The sequence below is a fragment of the Macaca mulatta genome, chromosome 4 (assembly GCF_049350105.2).
Source record: "Macaca mulatta isolate MMU2019108-1 chromosome 4, T2T-MMU8v2.0, whole genome shotgun sequence".
In the NCBI taxonomy this organism is placed as follows: domain Eukaryota; kingdom Metazoa; phylum Chordata; class Mammalia; order Primates; family Cercopithecidae; genus Macaca; species Macaca mulatta.
Window position 1 is genome coordinate 24,300,575 of NC_133409.1, and position 17,483 is coordinate 24,318,057.

Here is a 17,483-nt window from a genome sequence, read left to right on the forward strand (position 1 = left end):
TTTTGTGTGTGTGTGTGTGTTTTGAGATGGAGTTTCACTCTGGTCGCCCAGGCTGGAATGCAGTGGCGCGATCTTGGCTCACTGCAATCTCCCCCTCCTGGGTTCAAGCGATTCTCCTGCCTCAGCCTACTGAGTAGCTGGAATTACAGGTGTCTGGCTAATTTTTGTATTTTTAATAGAGAAGTGGTTTCGCCATGTTAGCCAGGCTGGTCTCAACCTCCTGAGCTCAGGTGATCTGCCCGCTTTCGCTTCCCAAAGTGCTGGGATTACAGGAGTGAGCCACCGTGCCCAGCCAAAACAGGTATTCTTTGCTGGGATATCACAGATGCTCCCTTAATATCCTAAAGAGAGCTAAAAAAGTATTCCATAGAAAACAAATACTATTTTCATGTAGTGTCTAATCTCAAAAGGTTTTTTTTCAATACTTGTAATAAAAAGGTAAGCCCAAACATTCTAACTCACACATTTATCATTCTACAACTTCAAATTTTCACTACATTTTAATTTTTGCAGTAGTGACAAAATGCTTTTACAAATTGAAATATGCTATCTTTAAAAGATTTGTTTACAGATTAGTCAACCTTACAAAGACTAAACTTTTTTTTTCCTTTAGATTCCTTTTTTAAACTTTACAAATACTATGAGGCTATCACTAGTATTACTAGTGGTTAATAAAGTTACTAATTATTTAGTGATCGATAAAAATGAATTAGCTTGAATTTCATTAAAATGAGCAAAGTCAGATATAGTTACCTTTTTAAATTACATTCTTTTATTCTTCTTCTTTTTTTTTTTTTTTGGAAACAAGCTATTCCCAGAGAGTCAAGCCCCATTCTTCAGTTGTCAAGAGGAGAGTTGCAGGGCACAAGTATTTCCCCTTTTTCCTTTCTTTTGTGTGTGTATGTTTTCTAAAACAGACTTTTTTTTTAAAACAGAAGTTTTAGATGCACAGCAAAACTGAGTGGAAAGTACAAAGTTCCCATATATCCTCTGTCCCCCAAAGGCACAGCCTCCTCACTATCAACATTATGCACCAGAATCGTGCATTTATTACAACTGATGGACCTACACTGACACATCATTAGTACCCAAAGTCCATGACTTACATTAAGGCTCACTCTTAGTGTTGTATATTTCAGTGGTTTTGACAATGTATAATGGCATGTATTTACCACCACAGTATAATACAGAGTATTTTCACTGCCACGAAAATCCTCTATGTTACCTATTCATCCCTAACTCTCCCCAATCCCCAGTAATTTACTATCTGCATAGTTTTGTTTCATCCAAAATATCATATAATTGGAATCATAAAATATGTAGCCTTACATTGTAGCCATGTTACTTCTTTCACTTAGTAACATGTATTTACGGTACCTCCATGCCCTTTTATTGCTTGATTGCTCATTTCTTTTTAGTGTTGAATAATATTTCTTTTCAGTGCTGAATAATACTCCATTGTCTGGATATAGTGCAGTTTAATTATCCATTTACCTACTGAGGAACATCTTGGTTGCTTCCAAGTTTTGGCAATTATGAATAAAGCTGTTAAAGAAGAGAGTTGCACAGTATAAGCATTTCCTTTTCAAATTAAGGCCAGAAATCACTATTTTCTTAATTAAAGGATTATGAATTGTAATTCTCTAAGTTATTATTATTTGAAGGTAGAATTCATAAAAAATAGATTGGCCATAAAATGCCACATATAATAGGAAAATTTGTTTTTCCTAAAAACAAAACACAACAAAACCTTCTGAAGTAACTGTCCTTAAAACTGTCCATTATTAATAAGTGGAATATCCATTGTCATCTAGAATCCATGATCTCGTAAATTCTGAAAGTAATCCTTTCATACTGCTGATAACAGTTTTACAAATTATTATCTGGGCGTAACAATAATAAAAATGTATAAAAGGACTTTACTTACGAAATGTAATACTACCAGAAATGCTGGTTCTTAAGGATAATCTTGGAGTAGCAACTAGTGATTCTACAAGACTTAAAATCCATAATTGGTATGTCCCAAAAAGGTATTTTCTTATCATCATCCTTGTCATAGAAATAGCATTTATTGAACATTTACACATCAGGAAGTATGTAAAGCATTTCTCCGCTCATCCCTTACCACAACTCTGCAAGGAAGGTAGTCTCACCAGTGAGAGTTCCACTGCACAGATGAAGAAATCAAGAAGTTAAGTAATTTTCCCAACATCAGATCTTAGCGATGGAGGTTGGCTACGAACTCACACTGAGTATGAAGCCTAAGATATATTACCTTGTACACTGTCCTGAGCCAAATGTGTGATCCATGCAATCTGGGGGAAACTTGCCTTCCAAATAAAGTGTTACTCATGTGCTGTTGATATACATCTTTGCATGTTTCTGTTACCTATCTCATTATTCTGGAAAAATTTACATTATGTTTAAGAGTGAGGCTTTCAGAAACATGACATGCAAAACCAACTTCCCATACTTCTTTTTTTGAAAACCTTGCAGATGCAGGGAAAGCATTAAATGTACTGCTATGTTAAGAAAGTGAAAATATGAATATCTCTTACTTCTGGTACCCTGTAGGGAAAAAGTTACCTGACATATACTGAAACAGAACTTTGCTTTACATACATTTTAATAGCTAAAGTTCCTTGCTTTGAAAGATTTCTGTTCACCTCTACTTGGGCATCCTACACGGTTCTTTCATCACCATGAGTCTTGGTTTCATCGAGGACTGTATTTCATCACCAAAAGAACACTCTAATAATTTCATTTTATGTTACTGAAAAGACACACATTGCTCAATATACTAGCTTGAATGTCAGTAATACTCTAAACATTGCCCCTAAATGGCAGTATCAGATTTCTTATTAAACACATGCAGAGAAAAAGTACTGAGATACAGATTATTTTTCAAAGCTCTCTTCTATGGTTTCATCTAGACTTCTGTGTTACTAAGATTTCACTAAAAATGGCAAATAATTATTTTAGACTATATGTGATACAGTACCATCTTTAAGGCAAGCACTAACATCTGATATGCCTGTATCATTACCACCCTAAAATCATATTTTCTATGGACTGAAGATCATCTGAGGTATTTTGTAAGTGATGGCAAATACTTCCTGGGCCTGCAAACGCATTACTCTAACACTTCTGGTAGGGCTTTAAAATCTGATAGAACTTGATTTTTTTCTCCAAAATGGTTAAAAAAAAAAAATCATCTTCATCATCATCATTCATTCTATTGTTGCTGGATGGCAAGTGGCCAGCAATAAATATATGCCCGATTCGGCAACCTGTTAAAATAGACTGCATTACTTAATATGAGCTTTGAATGCAATGACTTCCAATTTTCTTCAGCTATTTTATGGCTTAAAAATCGGGCAAAGACCTCCATAAATTTAAGAAGTAAAAGGAATGTCAAGTTTGTCAGCAGAGGTGAAATTGTTTTATTATTCCAAAAGACTACACAAAGCTGCAAAACAGTAAAAATGTGAGTATCTATTAGACCTACTGCAGATAATATAGATATATTTACCCCATGACCAAACCTCTTCCTCCTTTGCTTCTTGCTGAAACTGACAGCTGTAAAAGCCTAATGTTCTTTCTCAGATTCCTCACAGCCAGAAGTGGCTACTGGTCAAAGTTCCAGCCAATGGGACATTTGTCAAGGTCAATGGGTATCTTTGCTTTCCCTCTTCCTTCTGCCTTGAACAAAGGTGTGGCACGTGCACATATGCTGTCGCAGTGGTTTTTCTGCCAGGAAAACTGCGGTGGTATCTTTTTTTTTTTTTTTTAAGAGACAGTCTTGCTGTGTTCCCCAGGGTGGAGTGCAGTGGCGCAATCTTGGCTTACTGCAACCTCCGTCTCCTGGGTTCAAGCGATTCTCCTGCTTCAGCCTCCCAAGTAGCTGGGACTACAGTTGCTTGCCATCATGCCTGGCTAATTTTTCGTAGTTTTAGTAGAGACGAGGTTTCACTCTGTTGGCCAGGCTGGTCTCAAACTCCTTACCTCGTGATCCACCCACCTTGGCCTCCCAAAGTGCTGGGATTACAGGCATGAGCCACTGCGCCCGTCCAGTATCTTCTCTTAAGGAGGGGTCAGCCAGTTATGTTTAAAGTTCAAACTAAAGTTTGAGCTACCACCAATCACTAAGGCATTTAGCATTTAAGTAGTTATCCTTTGGCTGCTTGTTTAAAACTAGAGTGATCAGCTCAAAACCGGGCTATGTACCATTGCTCCAATTTGAGAAAATAGAAGTTTTTCTCTGCAGTATTTTTCGTATTATTTGGTAGCTGAAACTTCTCTAAAGGTTTGACAGTGACAATTGTGTAATAATAAATAGTATGATTTACCAAAAAAATTACAGTAGCCAAGTCCTCTGATTAAGTTTTAAAGACTCATGTGGGCTTGGGGGAAGGCACAAATGGTTAAAAACAAAAAAACAGAGGTATGTGGTCAGGGTTCTGGGATTCAGTCAGAAAATAGCAACATCATAGAATAATTTGAGGAGTTTTTCTCCACCTTGTTTGAAAAAAGTAAAATATGTGATCAAAATCAAATACATTATTCAAGTAAATATTGTTATCAAAGAAGGCTATATTATATACTTTGGTATAAACCTCAAATATTAAAGTATCTTCTGTAATACAATTTATTCATAGTGCTAGTAAAAACTGAATTACCCCAATAAATACATACCACTCTGTTAATAACATTAAACAGCTTTAGTTTTATGAAAAGGGGCTCTTGTTAAAAAATATTTTATAATAGTATTTGTATTAAATACTATGCTTCTAGTCAGTAAAACTGATAATACTATTTGAAATGTTTAATTTTTACCTAATTTTACAGGGTATCATAGCTGAATTACAATTTTTCTTTCTCAAATGTAAAATTTCTGACCCTCAAATATGTATACATGAAAGAATACAACTTTCTCCCCAAAGTTTTACTGTAACTACATGAAATCTTATTTAAAATAGGTCAGTATACTTGTGATCTTCTCCTGTCGATTTCCATATAAACTGACTCTCACACTGTTTTCTTTTCAATGTTGGAATAATATTAGAATTCCACATCCTTCATTTTTGGAAACAAGACTGTTGTTCCAAACAGAGAAGTATGACCTTCTACTGTTGACAGAAAATACCTTCCCAGTACTGAATATAAAATGCTGTCCTTGGCTTAGGACTCTCTAACTTGATTTAAAATATCCTTGTTTAAAATGCTCCTCCAAACCAGAAGGATATTTTACCTTCTACAGGATGCTCTGTCAGGATTTATGAAGGATCTGTCCCTCCTGACTGCTTCCTTGGTCCTGTCTCAGAAGGTCACCCTCCTAACAACTAACTACTCACCTTTGAATTTTACTGACAAAGAACCAAGGTCGTGAAATCTAGTGGATTGAATACATGGCCTGCATTTTTTTTTTCTTTTGAGACAGGATCTTGCTCTGTCTCCCAGGCTGGAGTACAGTGGCACGATCTCAGCTCACCACAGCCTCAACCTCCTGGGCTCAAGTGATTCTTCTGCCTCAGTCTCCCTAGTAGGTGGGACTACAGGCACGTACCACCATGCCTCGCTAATTTTTAGTAGAGACGGGATTTTGCCATGTTGGCCAGGCTGGTCTTGAACGCCTAACCTCCAGGGATCTGCCCACCTCAGTCTCCCAAAGTGCTGGGATTATAGGCATGAGCCACCGCCCCTGACCCTGCAAATGTTTACTTTGAGCAATGGTAAAAATGTTCCAGGGGCCGCAGCCCTCCCTAACAGTGGCCTACTCCTGTAGAGCTCACAGAGAAGGAAGCAGCTCACACCTTCCTCAGCCAGGCACAAAGCAAATTCCCCGAGAGATTCAATGGGGCAGCAGGGTGGAAGCTGTCCTAGTACTGGACTCTCCAGACCAAAAGCCATTCCGGTGTTCCTTTGTGCCAAGCAGAACCATTCCTTCCTTCCACAATCATCTTGAGCACCTACAGCTATATGGCCTACACTGCATTCAATTCCTGTCCACAAGGAGCTCACTGGTGTACAGCTGTATATCTGTGATGATCTTATCCACATTACGAAGTGTTGTCATTCTGGTTCCATTTCGGCTTTTTTTCTTCTCCCAGGCTTGACTCTCTGGGTACTGGGCCCTGCTCAGCTTAGACTAATCACTACTATGATATGCCTTGCCAGTATTCTTTGGAATCCAGACTCAGATCTCAACTGTATTCTCAGAACTAATGGTAACCATCTTTTGTAAAGGACTTGTCTTCCTAGGATGATCTCAAATCTTTGGGACCCTCTACTCACTGGTCCAGACTACCACAATAAAATGTCACTATGTACACCGAAACGAGGCAAGAAACATGGTCCTGTGTGTGCTATTTGCTACTCAGCCAGGCCTGCTTACAGAAATTCTATATATACGTAGACACTGATTCACTGTAATCTAAGTCTCTCTTCCCCAGATCAACTAATTATTGATGAAAACACTTAAGTATTTCCCCATATTTCACTGATAAAGCTGTTGAGTTTTTTCCAAAAATGTCTTCAGCATAAGGCTCTGAATTAGGAAGTAGCAAACCAAGGTTTGGGTAACAATCATTTCAAAGTAGAAGGAAGGCTTTAACTAGTTTTCAACTGCTATGTAGCTGGGTCTTTGATGTGGTGCTCAAGCAGGCAACTGAGCCCACAGCAAGGTGGTGGCTGACAGAAGAGGTTCTCTGTTCTAATACCCTGACATCACAGGACACTGGCTGGACTTTGCCCAAACCCTTGAAAGATGCCAATTATATTTAAGGCTCATCTCTCTCAATCACAAAATCTGTGAAGAAGTAGTTATCACTGTTACACCACTTTAGAGAGTGTCAGAAAAACAAACTAGTCAAACTGAACAAAAGATCGCATTATAAAATGTAGTTCTGCTGTAAACTGCTTTTCCCAGGTTCTAGCCCTAATTTAAAAATATGGCAGATATGATCTGAATCAAAAAGGTTTTGTTTCTTCCTTTTAAATAAGGAGTCAGGGTGTTTCTCTTTATGCCTAGAGATTCAAAGTTGTAATACAATGATCCAAAAAGGATAGAGTGGTTACCATCCTCGCTGCAATTAACACCTTCCTTTTGTCATAATGATGTAAGCCACAAATTTGTTAAATACCATGAGAGAAATGTATTTCTAATATGATCACAATCTCATATATTTTTACCAATACTTAGCAATTGTATCATGTAATCAATGATCAAGTATTTTTAGCACTTAGTTGATGCCTAACATGTCAGTATTCTGCTTAATCTTAATGATGAACTGCAGGTTATTTTTGTTTGTGTCTTGTGATTCTCAGTTTCTCCAAGTAGGTTAACAGAGTGGAAGGTATGGGAATGTGCCCAGATTCTTTCCTACATGATCCAGGATGTCAGTCTAATCAGCTTCTGCACTCTGTGGTCATGCAAGTGTTGGTGATTAAGTGAGCTATCATCAAAAGGACAAATTCTGTAACCACGAAAATGAATAGAGTCTCAGATAGTCCTACAGAATCTTGTACAGACAATCAAATAGCTGAAATTGATAGGAGAGGTGGTGGAGAAATAAGTAGTTGACGAATACCCTAAATTCTAAATTATTCAATATTCCTAGGGGATGAGAAGGAGTGAAGAGAGCAAACACGTAAGCCTTGCATCATATTCAGAAATAAAAATAACAGTGGCAAAAACATTTGGGGCCTTGCAAAATTTACCACTACTACAATATAGGTAAATTCCACATAAGCAACTGTAATGCATATTTATCTTAACTCTCACTGTATTCTAACATACACAGTAACAGCAAGTTTCCAAATCCAAGTACAGCTGACCCTTGAACAACATGGGTTTGAACTTGGGAGTCTGCTTACACTTGGATTTTCTTCCACGTCTGCCTGAGGCAGCATGAACACCTCACTTCCTCCTTCTCAGCCCACTCAACACGAAGACAACAAGGAATGAAGACCTTTATGATGACTCGCTTCCACCTGATGAATATATTTTCTCATGTTTTTCAAAATAACATTTTCTTTTCTATAGCTTACTTTGTCATAACAATACAGTATATCATACACATAACATACAAAATACATGTTAACTGACTGTTTATGTTTAGTGAGTAAGGCTTCCAGTCAGCAGTAGGCTATTGGTAGTTAAGTTTTGGGGGGGAAACTGAAAGTCATACGCAGGTTTTCAACTGCATGAGCGGTTGGTGCCCCAATCCCTGCATTGTTCAAGGGTCACCTGTAATTTCATTCCTTATCATCTCCAGAAGAACCTCACTGGAAAATTAGAAAATGAGAACTCCCATTCAATGATTCACAAGACCAGAGTATTTCTTACCCTTAATTATATATTCTAGAAGTTAAGCACACTCTTTTCCTGTGATACCTGTTTTTATAATCACCAGAACAATTATTTTCTACTTTTCACTTTACTGTAGAACTCAGAGCCAGCCCTATGGCTGTCAGTCATGAATTTCCTCACTGTTAAAAGTCACTCATGATACATGAATATTTTATTTGTAAATGAAGTTGTTACTAAAAACATAAAAGCCCCAACAGGGGCTTTTAATCTTGACACTACTGACATTCGGGATGGATAACTCTGTGTTTGGGGGTTGGGAGGGCAGCCCTGTGCATTTTTGGACTCAGAGTGGTATCCCTGGCCTGTACACACTAGATGTCTGTATTTCACCCTGTCAGATGTGAAAACCCTTATCTCCAGACACTGGCAAATGTACCCTGGGGAGCAAAACAGCCTTAGTTGAGAACCAATGGTTAAAGCACATTGTTCAATTAGAATAATAATCCCAGGACTCACACAGCACTATGTACTAGTTACAATTCCAGACACTTTACATATATCAACACATTTAATTTAATCCTCAATAATAACTCCACAAAGTTAGGACTATATTTACCTTCATTTAACAGGTGACAAAACTGAAGTACAGGGAGGTTAAGTAACTTGCCCAAGGTCACTGGACACATGAAAGAGAGAGAAATCAAAATCAGGGAGTTTGGCTCTAGAGTTTTTGCTCCTAAATTTTACACTATACCTGCTAAGATGCAGGGTGAATAAACAAAAATTAGAATTATTTTTCATTCAAGATTTTCAGTCGTCTGGCCAGACATGGTGGCTCACAGCTGTAATCCCAGCACTTTGGGAGGCCGAGGTGGGCGGATCACTTGAGGTCAGATGTTTGAGACCAGCCTGGCTAACATGGTGAAGCCCCGTCTCTAGTAAAAATACAAAAATTAGCCAGGTGTGGTGGCATGTACCTGTAATCGCAGCTACTCAGGAGGCGGAGGCAGGAGAATCACTTGAATCCAGGAGGCGGTTACAGTGAGTTGAGATTGCACCACTGCACTCCAACCTGGGTGACAGAGCAAGACTCTGTCTCCGGGGGTGGGGGTGTGTGAATTTTCAGTAGTCTTACAACACTGGGTACTTTAAGCACCCCTATTGAGCCCAGAATACGAACAATAATGGAATGGAAATAAGATAGCTTGTCAAAGGCTTCAACAAACGTCCTAAGCAAAAAATGGAATATTCTTCCTATTTATCAGTACTCCTGACATGTGGATCTGGCATGTTTGCTTGCCTTCTCTGTTTATTTGCATGTACTAAAAGTTGCTATACAAAGGAACTACTGTACAACTACCAACCGAGCTTCTTTTGATTTGCATTACTCCTACCAGCAACCTGAGGCACAAAATATCTCTTGGGTAACAGTTTATGTTTGTTGAACATAAATCACAGCAAAGTCAGAGACCCAGCTGAAGAGGACTCCATGTGATGTTGCTGGTTTGAAAAAGGAGGGAGTGTTCAGTTCTTGCTTTGGCAACTTGTATGAACACTGGAACAACACAGAGAAGATAAGCATGGCCCCTCTGCAAGGATCATGTGCAAATTTATGAAGCACTTCGTATTTTTTTTTTTCCTTTTTGAGACAGGGTCTTGCTCTGTCGCTCAGGCTGGAGTGCAGTGGCTCGATCTTGGCTCACTGCAATCTCCGCCTCCCAGGTTCAGGTGATTCTCCTGCCTCAGCCTCCCAAGGAGCTGGATGACAGGTGTGCACCACCATGTCTGGCTAGTTTTTGTAATTTTTAATAGAGATGGGGTTTCGCCATGTTGGCTGGGCTACATTCCATATTTTTAAGATGGTAGTACAACATGGTGACTATAGCTAAGAACACTGTATTGTACACTTGAAAACTGCTAAGAAAGTACATTTTAAGTGCTCCCGCCAAAAGAAATGGTAAGAATGCGAGGTAACAGATATGGTGATTAGCTGAATTTAGCCATTCCACAATGGATACATATTTCAAAATGTGTACACCATAAATATATACAATTTTTATTTGTCTAAATGAATGAATGAATGAAAAGAAAAAGGAGGGAGCAAAGTGATGAAGAAAGCAGTTGGCCTTCAGAAACTGAGAGTCCCCTGGCTGACAGCAAGGAAATGGGGACCTTAGTCCCACAGTTGGCAAGGAACCGAATTTTGCCAACAACCTGAATGAGCTTGTAAAACAGATTCTCCCCTGAGCCAGATAAGAGCCTGGGCCAGCTGACAGCTCATTTTTGGCCTTATGAGACTCAGTGCAGAGAAACCAAACAAGCCCACTCTGACTCTGACCTACAGAACTGTAAGATACTAATTCGGATTGTTTTAAGTCACTCTGTTTGTGATGGTTTGTCACAGGAATGAAAGAAAACACACCACACAACATGCCCAAGGAAGAACAGTAAGTCACCCACTGCCATACCATGAATTACCAAGTGGCAGAGAGGGATTCAGAAACCTGGTCTTCAAACCCCAAAACTATTTCCTTAAGTCATCAGTATCTGCATAGGTTTCCTAGCATGCAAGTAGTTTTGCATCCGTTCACCTGCTGGCTCCTCACATCCAGGAAAGGTAGGCATCATCATCACTCTCACAGATAAGAGATAAAGCTCAAATGCATTGTATACCTTCACAGGGTTGGATTGTTAATAAGCGGCAAAGCTACAAGCTCTTTCATCTCAGTGCCTTCGTGTGTGCTGCCTTTAACACTAAGATAGTAAGTAGGTTAAAACAAAGTGAGCCATAAAAACAGAGAAAAATAATTTTCTGCTGTTCAGGGGATAAGAACAGGCAAGAATTTATGGAATGAAGAAGATTTAAATTGGGTCTTGATAGGTAGGATTTCAAAAGGAGACTTGATTATTTTGTAAATTTGGAATCAAATTCTGGATTTGATGTGTGCAGGTATGCGTTTTAACTGGTCACCATTAAAGGGTTCACACTTCATCGCATAATGAAGCAGCAATGTGAGAGGCTGTGAAACGGTTACTATCTCAGGGAAAGTAAGTTTTGTTCATGAACTGATACTTTGCAGGCATGTTTGTATCACAGTTAATGGAACAACATAAAATGCTAAAGCTGTGGAACTGTCATTTCAATAAGGTAAAACCTTCCATAATGAATATATAGCAGAACCCTGGACAACTTGCCTCTGACAAGTAGGCCCACAACAGAGAAATCTCCAATAAGGTAAACACAGCAAAGCAGATGTCTGGATGCAGCAGAGATGCCAGAAAACCTCTGCGCAGCCAGGCAATCCTCTCCTTCCTGTCACTTAGGAGGCTCTCTGCCATGCCTACATTTGCACTAAAAATCAATACTCCACCCCCTGGCCATAGACGATTAGACACTTAACTAAAGCTGGGTCAGATTCTCCACTCTGGGAATTTGGAATTGAGCCTCTGAGGTGCTTATTATAAAGTCTATTAGTGTTTAAACTTATTGGCCATGTAAACTTGAGGACTGATTCATAAGACAGCCTGTCTGCAGAGGAAAGAATAAAGCAGGTATGACTGGAGGAAAGAATAAAGCAGGTATGACTGGAGGAAAGAATAAAGCAGGTATGACTGGAGGAAAGAATAAAGCAGCTATGACTGGAGGAAAGAATAAAGCAGCTATGACTGAAGATAAAAGACTAGCTATCCCAGAATAAGAAATGAGGAATAGCGGTCTTGGTTCCCGGGACCTTCACATTTGTAATTCCAGGCTCTGTGAGGTCTTCACCTAAATCCATGAGAGATCCCTTTTTGTAATAAATATCCCCTCCACCCACCGATCCCAAATTGAGTGGATTTACATTCTAACAAATGATCTCTTGTATCAGATTCTCAAAAAAGTACTTGGGAACTTGTATCTTCCTTGATAGGTCAATCTACTTGTCTGCCTTGTCCAAATATGGCAGAGTGGTTGAATCCCACTAAGGAAAAATCAAACTAGTGAGTAGAGGGGGCCAGCTGCCGGCTGTGACTGCGTGCTCAGCAGTGCCCAGCAAGTATTCTGTTTCTTTACTCAGCCTTCTCATTGCCCCCTGTCATCCTGCAGCTACCTACTCTCTGGCCTCATTCTCAGTGACCTTCTTGAAAGAACTGTCTGTGCCCTCCCTTAGCTCCACCAATACTGTGCCCTTCCAATACAGGTGCCACCCTGAATACTGCACTGAATTGGCCCCAGTAAGGGTCATCTTCTACCCGCTTCTTACCAAATCCACAGAACAATTCTTAGTTCTTGACTCTCAGCAGCGTTTGAGACTGCTGAGACTCACTCCTTCAAATACTGAATATCTAAAAATGCTTGAGTGCCACACTCTGCCAGTTTTCTTTCTGCATCTCTCTGATTGCTCTTTCTCTGTCGCTGCTTACTCTGCACATCCTGTAAATGTTGATGTTCCTTGGGCTTCTAGGCCCTTGACTCTTTTTACAGGACACATCATCCCTAAGGGATCTTATTTATTTCCATAGTTTTATGGCCTCAAGATGGGCATCTCTAGCCTAGACCTCTCTTTGCAGTGCTTATTGTATACATCTAACTGCTCACAAGAGACCTCCACTTGGACATCTTTCTCCTCCAATGCCACATATCCTAAACCACATCCATTATCCCTCTCCACTCCTCTCTTTTTCCTGACGATTCCAACCATGAGAAAACCCGTGACCCAATCAGGAACCCAAGAACCTCTTTATCTCCATTTCCTCTCTCACTCTCCATTTTTAAGTGCTCACAAAGTTCTATAAATTCCGTTTTTAAGTATCTCAAGGATCTGTTCACTTTCTTTATCTTCACTACCCCTTTATGCATTTAGGTCATCCTCACCTCTCATCTGGATCACTGCCGAGCCTTCTAACACATGTCCTAGACTCTAGTCTTATCCAAAAATGCAGAATTGATATTATTTCTGCAACTTAAAACCCTCCCATGGTTCCTGATGATCTCAGGATAAAGTCTAAACATCTGGTCAGACCCCTTCTCTGCTTCATTTCTGTGGCCCACTTCCTCTTCTCAGCACTACTACTCTGGCTCAGTCCTTTGGCTGCCCTGGGGACCTTCATATAATCCATTCCTATCCTGCAGCCCTCTTCATCTTGCCTGCAACTGGCTAATTCCTACTCATCCTCAGGTCTAATACTTTACTTCATTTAGAAAGTGTTCCTGAACCCCTCAATCTGCCAGAGTTATGTTCTATCCCAGGCTCCCATAGTACCTCTAGGCTCCTCCCAGGGTACTTGTCCCAGGGCCTCCTTACTCTCTATCCCTTTGGGTTCCATGTGGGCAGTGGTGATACTAGTCTTGTTTACTGTCATCTCTCCAGTGCCTTGCACAGGGTGACACTTCTAAATATTTGTGGGAGAGTTGTTGGAAATGATTCTTAATCTGATTTATTAAAGGAATATAATATTAAAATAAAAAAAAAAACTTATTCGGGTTTGAATGGACACTGTGTTTCCCCATTTGCAGAAAGAGTTATACTGTCCGGATCTCTTAGGATCAATTAAACAGAGACTTTGTTGTCACTTCTATATAAAAACTTCAGTGTCAAGTCAGTAATAATGTATTATTTGGACTCATAGAATTCTTTTTGGTGATATACGCTCACTGTGAATTTAAAATTCAAACTGCATTTTTGTTAATGTGGTCATACTTTATAGAATCTCTTGCTTAAACATTAAATAATTGTAACATTATGTATCCTAAACTTTAGGAGTCATAGTTGCCACAAGATGAGGGAGAAAAAAGGAAGCAAATTTAGATTTGTTTCTTCCAGTGACTATTATCTTTCTCTTGATTTAAACAACTTTCCAGAACCCCCAATAACTTTCATTAATGCTTAAGACATTATTTTAGATAATTATATACACACACATAACCATGTACATATTATGCATATATATATATATAATCTCATCAAGGTGATATATACATACATGAACACATACTAGTAAACACAGTGCTTAAGTTGAGTACAATATTACTCTTGAGAGGCTTTTCCAAACAAACTGAGCATTGGTGCTGCTTTCAGAATTAAAGCATGTTGTCTGCCACAAGCGGGGGTAGAAATCGTGCCAGCCCTCACCTCATTTCCCTTTACTTCCTTCTCAGGTAGAGGAGTGACTGCAACAGGAGCCCTGATTCTTTATTCAAGGTGGGTAAGATCTGAGACTGCCAAGGCACCAGGGGGTGTGGGGAACCCAGCAGAAATGAGTGCACAAGAAGAGGGTGGGGGCAGGGACCAGACAGACCTGGGTTCCAGCCTCCTGGGTTCCAACCTCGAAGGAGCTGCTCGGCCCTGGGCAATTTGCTTGCCCCTTCCTGGCCTCAATTTCCTATGTATAAAATGAGGAGCATAAGGGCAAATACCAGTATTCTGAGAAAAACCAAATACTTGTTCTGAGAATTCAATGAGAATATGTACATAAAGCGGTGAGCATAGTATCTAACAGGAAGTGAACACTCAACAAATGGTATCCTGTAGTTACCGGCATACTTTTCACCAGTCTAGAATTAAAACTGCAGATAGCTGGGCACAGTGGCTCACGCCTGTAATCCCAGCACTTTGGGAGGCCGAGGCGGGTAGATCATGAGGTCAGGAGATTGAGACCATCCTGGCTAATACAGTGACACCCCATCTCTACTAAAAATACAAAAAATTAGCTGGGCATAGTGGCGGGCGCCTGTAGTCCCAGCTACTCGGGAGACTGAAGCAGGAGATGGCATAAACTCGAGAGGCGGAGCTTGCAGTGAGCCGAGATCACACCACTGCACTCCAGCCTGGGCCACAGAGCAAGACTCCATCTCAAAAAACAAATAAAAAAACAAACAACAAACAAAAACTGCAGATAAAGGAAACAAAAATCTATGCCAAGATGAGATGTTAAAAATCTCACTATTGATTGCCTTAATTATATATAATAATACTAACTGATGGTATAAAATCAATTAAGGAGCCACTCTCAGAACAGGAAGAATAACAAACACATTCTATTAGGAGAAAAAGGGAATACATGATGGAGTACAACTGAGAAGCCGCACTTTTTATTAAAAGTATAGTTTTAACTGTTGCCTCTGTTTTAAACCTAGAGAAAAAGAGAAAATTATCATTGTTATTGTTGCTGCTGTTATTCATAAACCAAATATACTTGCAAATTAATAGCTGAGGTTTAAAAGTCAACTGGTCGGGCATGGTGGCTCCCGCCTGTAATCCCAGCACTTTGGGAGGCCAAGGTAGGAGGATCACCTGTTGAGATCACGCCACTGCACTCCAGCCTGGGCGACAAGAGCAAAACTCCGTCTCAAAAAAAAGAAAAAAAAAAGCCAACTGAGGAAGATAATTTTTATTTTAAATATGAAGACAAAATTCTGTTTAAAAGAGAAATGTCTAACTTGGGGACTTGGTATATACCAGTGGAAGACTCTGGGCTGCATAACACACAACAGACACTCTTATGGCTACTAATGTGTTGTGTGTCCCCTGGATTTGTGAAGACAGGGCACTCCAGAGTAAAGTAACCCTGAGGTGAAGGAAGAACCTTCCCTCCCTGCCAGTTTGGCTTATTACTTTCAAATCAGCCCCTGAAAGTGCTGTCTGCAAAAATCCCCCAGTGTTTTGGAAAACACTGGCAACACGGCTGATGCATGAGATTTCAAATCAACCAAAGGCATTACTTTCTAAGATAGCTTTCGAGCAACTCTACTGAAAGCTAAAGGTCCACAAATGTGCTAACTAATCATGTAACTAGACAGCTTCCTCTCTCAGGAATTCTAAAAGGTTAGGAGCGAGTGCCCACAGGTCAGAAAAAGGTGATCCTTCTGAACACCAGCGGTAATGTATGGAATTCACCTCTCAAGGTTCCAGGAAGCGAGAGGGCTGCTCATTCCCTGTTGCCAATCATAGTCAATTACTTAGTATTAAGGTGACTAGTCTTCTGACGTGTGTAAAATATATAGTACCACTCTGCAACTCTCCTGCTGTCTGCCTTTGCACCATTAGCACCGCATCTCACCAGCAGAACACACTCAAGGATGGAAGATCATTAAGAGCATGGGTAAAAAGTACGACAGAAAAAGACAGCTAATACTAAATTAAGCTAATTATTAAGCTAGAACTAACACCTGATTACCTGCAGCATATCTGGCTAAAAAATCCTCAACCTCTATTACCACATCCATCAAAAGTGGAGAATTTCTGTCAAAACTTGTATTTATCAAGAATACATAAATTCAGACTAGTTTTCTAATAAATAAACTACCACTGGTTAACTCAGACCAATACCTGGTATTATACTTTGCCAAACTTCTTCCTAGTTTTCAAAGAAGTCCCTTCTAAATGTCTAAATTGTAGAGCCTTTACCTTATAAAAACCTAGGGTGTAATTCTTCAGATCACAGGTGGGTGGAGAACTACAACCACAGAAGCAAATAGTGACACTGACTTCCCAGACTCTCAGGTATATTCTAATAGGATGGTAGTTAAAGCTTTAAGCAAGAAGCAGATGGACAGCATCACCATCTCCCACTCTCCCAAAGACAACTTCCTATTTCAGCTTATCCTACTAGGCTATATCTTAGAATATGACTCTTTTTTCAATTTATAAAATTACAATGGTTTGTTTTCAATCAATTTTAGAAACATTTGACAAGGTACAGGAAGTAAACAGAAATAACCTTTGATTTTAATTTTCCTATTTTCTTTACCATCAACAGCAAGCAGATTTAAAATTCTAAGATTGAAAAATATAGACCTAGGGGGATTTTAAAAAGCTTGGGAAAAGAGACCCAAATATCCTCGTGCCCAATGAAGAATATCTTTCCTTCAATTAGTTGGTTTTTATTAAACAATTCCTGCCTTGAAGTCTAACATGAAATACTTTAAAAGTTAAAATTAATATCATAGATTAAAAGCTTTCTATTATTTTAGGTTGAATCATAAGAACTTAAGTGTACCTCGTATTTAAGACTAAAACAGCCAAAACGTTCTTCAGAAAATCTTTAAGAGTATAATGTTCCAATAAAAGGAAATAAACTTTTAGAACATTAGTTGGTGTTCTGTTTCCAAATCTAATCCTCCAGGCATAAACTACAAAGTTAATAAGGAGCAGATTAAAACCACCCAAGAACAAATTATTAATTCAGTTTT

General features: G+C 39.3%; 1 protein-coding gene and 1 non-coding gene across 4 annotated transcripts in view; one reads left to right on the forward strand and one right to left on the reverse strand.

Annotated features, from left to right (window-relative positions):
• Positions 1-17,483, reverse strand: part of MAN1A1 (mannosidase alpha class 1A member 1) — a 176,839-nt gene that overhangs the window by 143,480 nt on the left and 15,876 nt on the right. The window lies entirely within an intron of this gene.
• LOC114677821 (U6 spliceosomal RNA) lies at positions 9,842-9,943 on the forward strand. Its single transcript, XR_003729263.2, has one exon. It is a non-coding gene; the product is annotated as a U6 spliceosomal RNA (small nuclear RNA).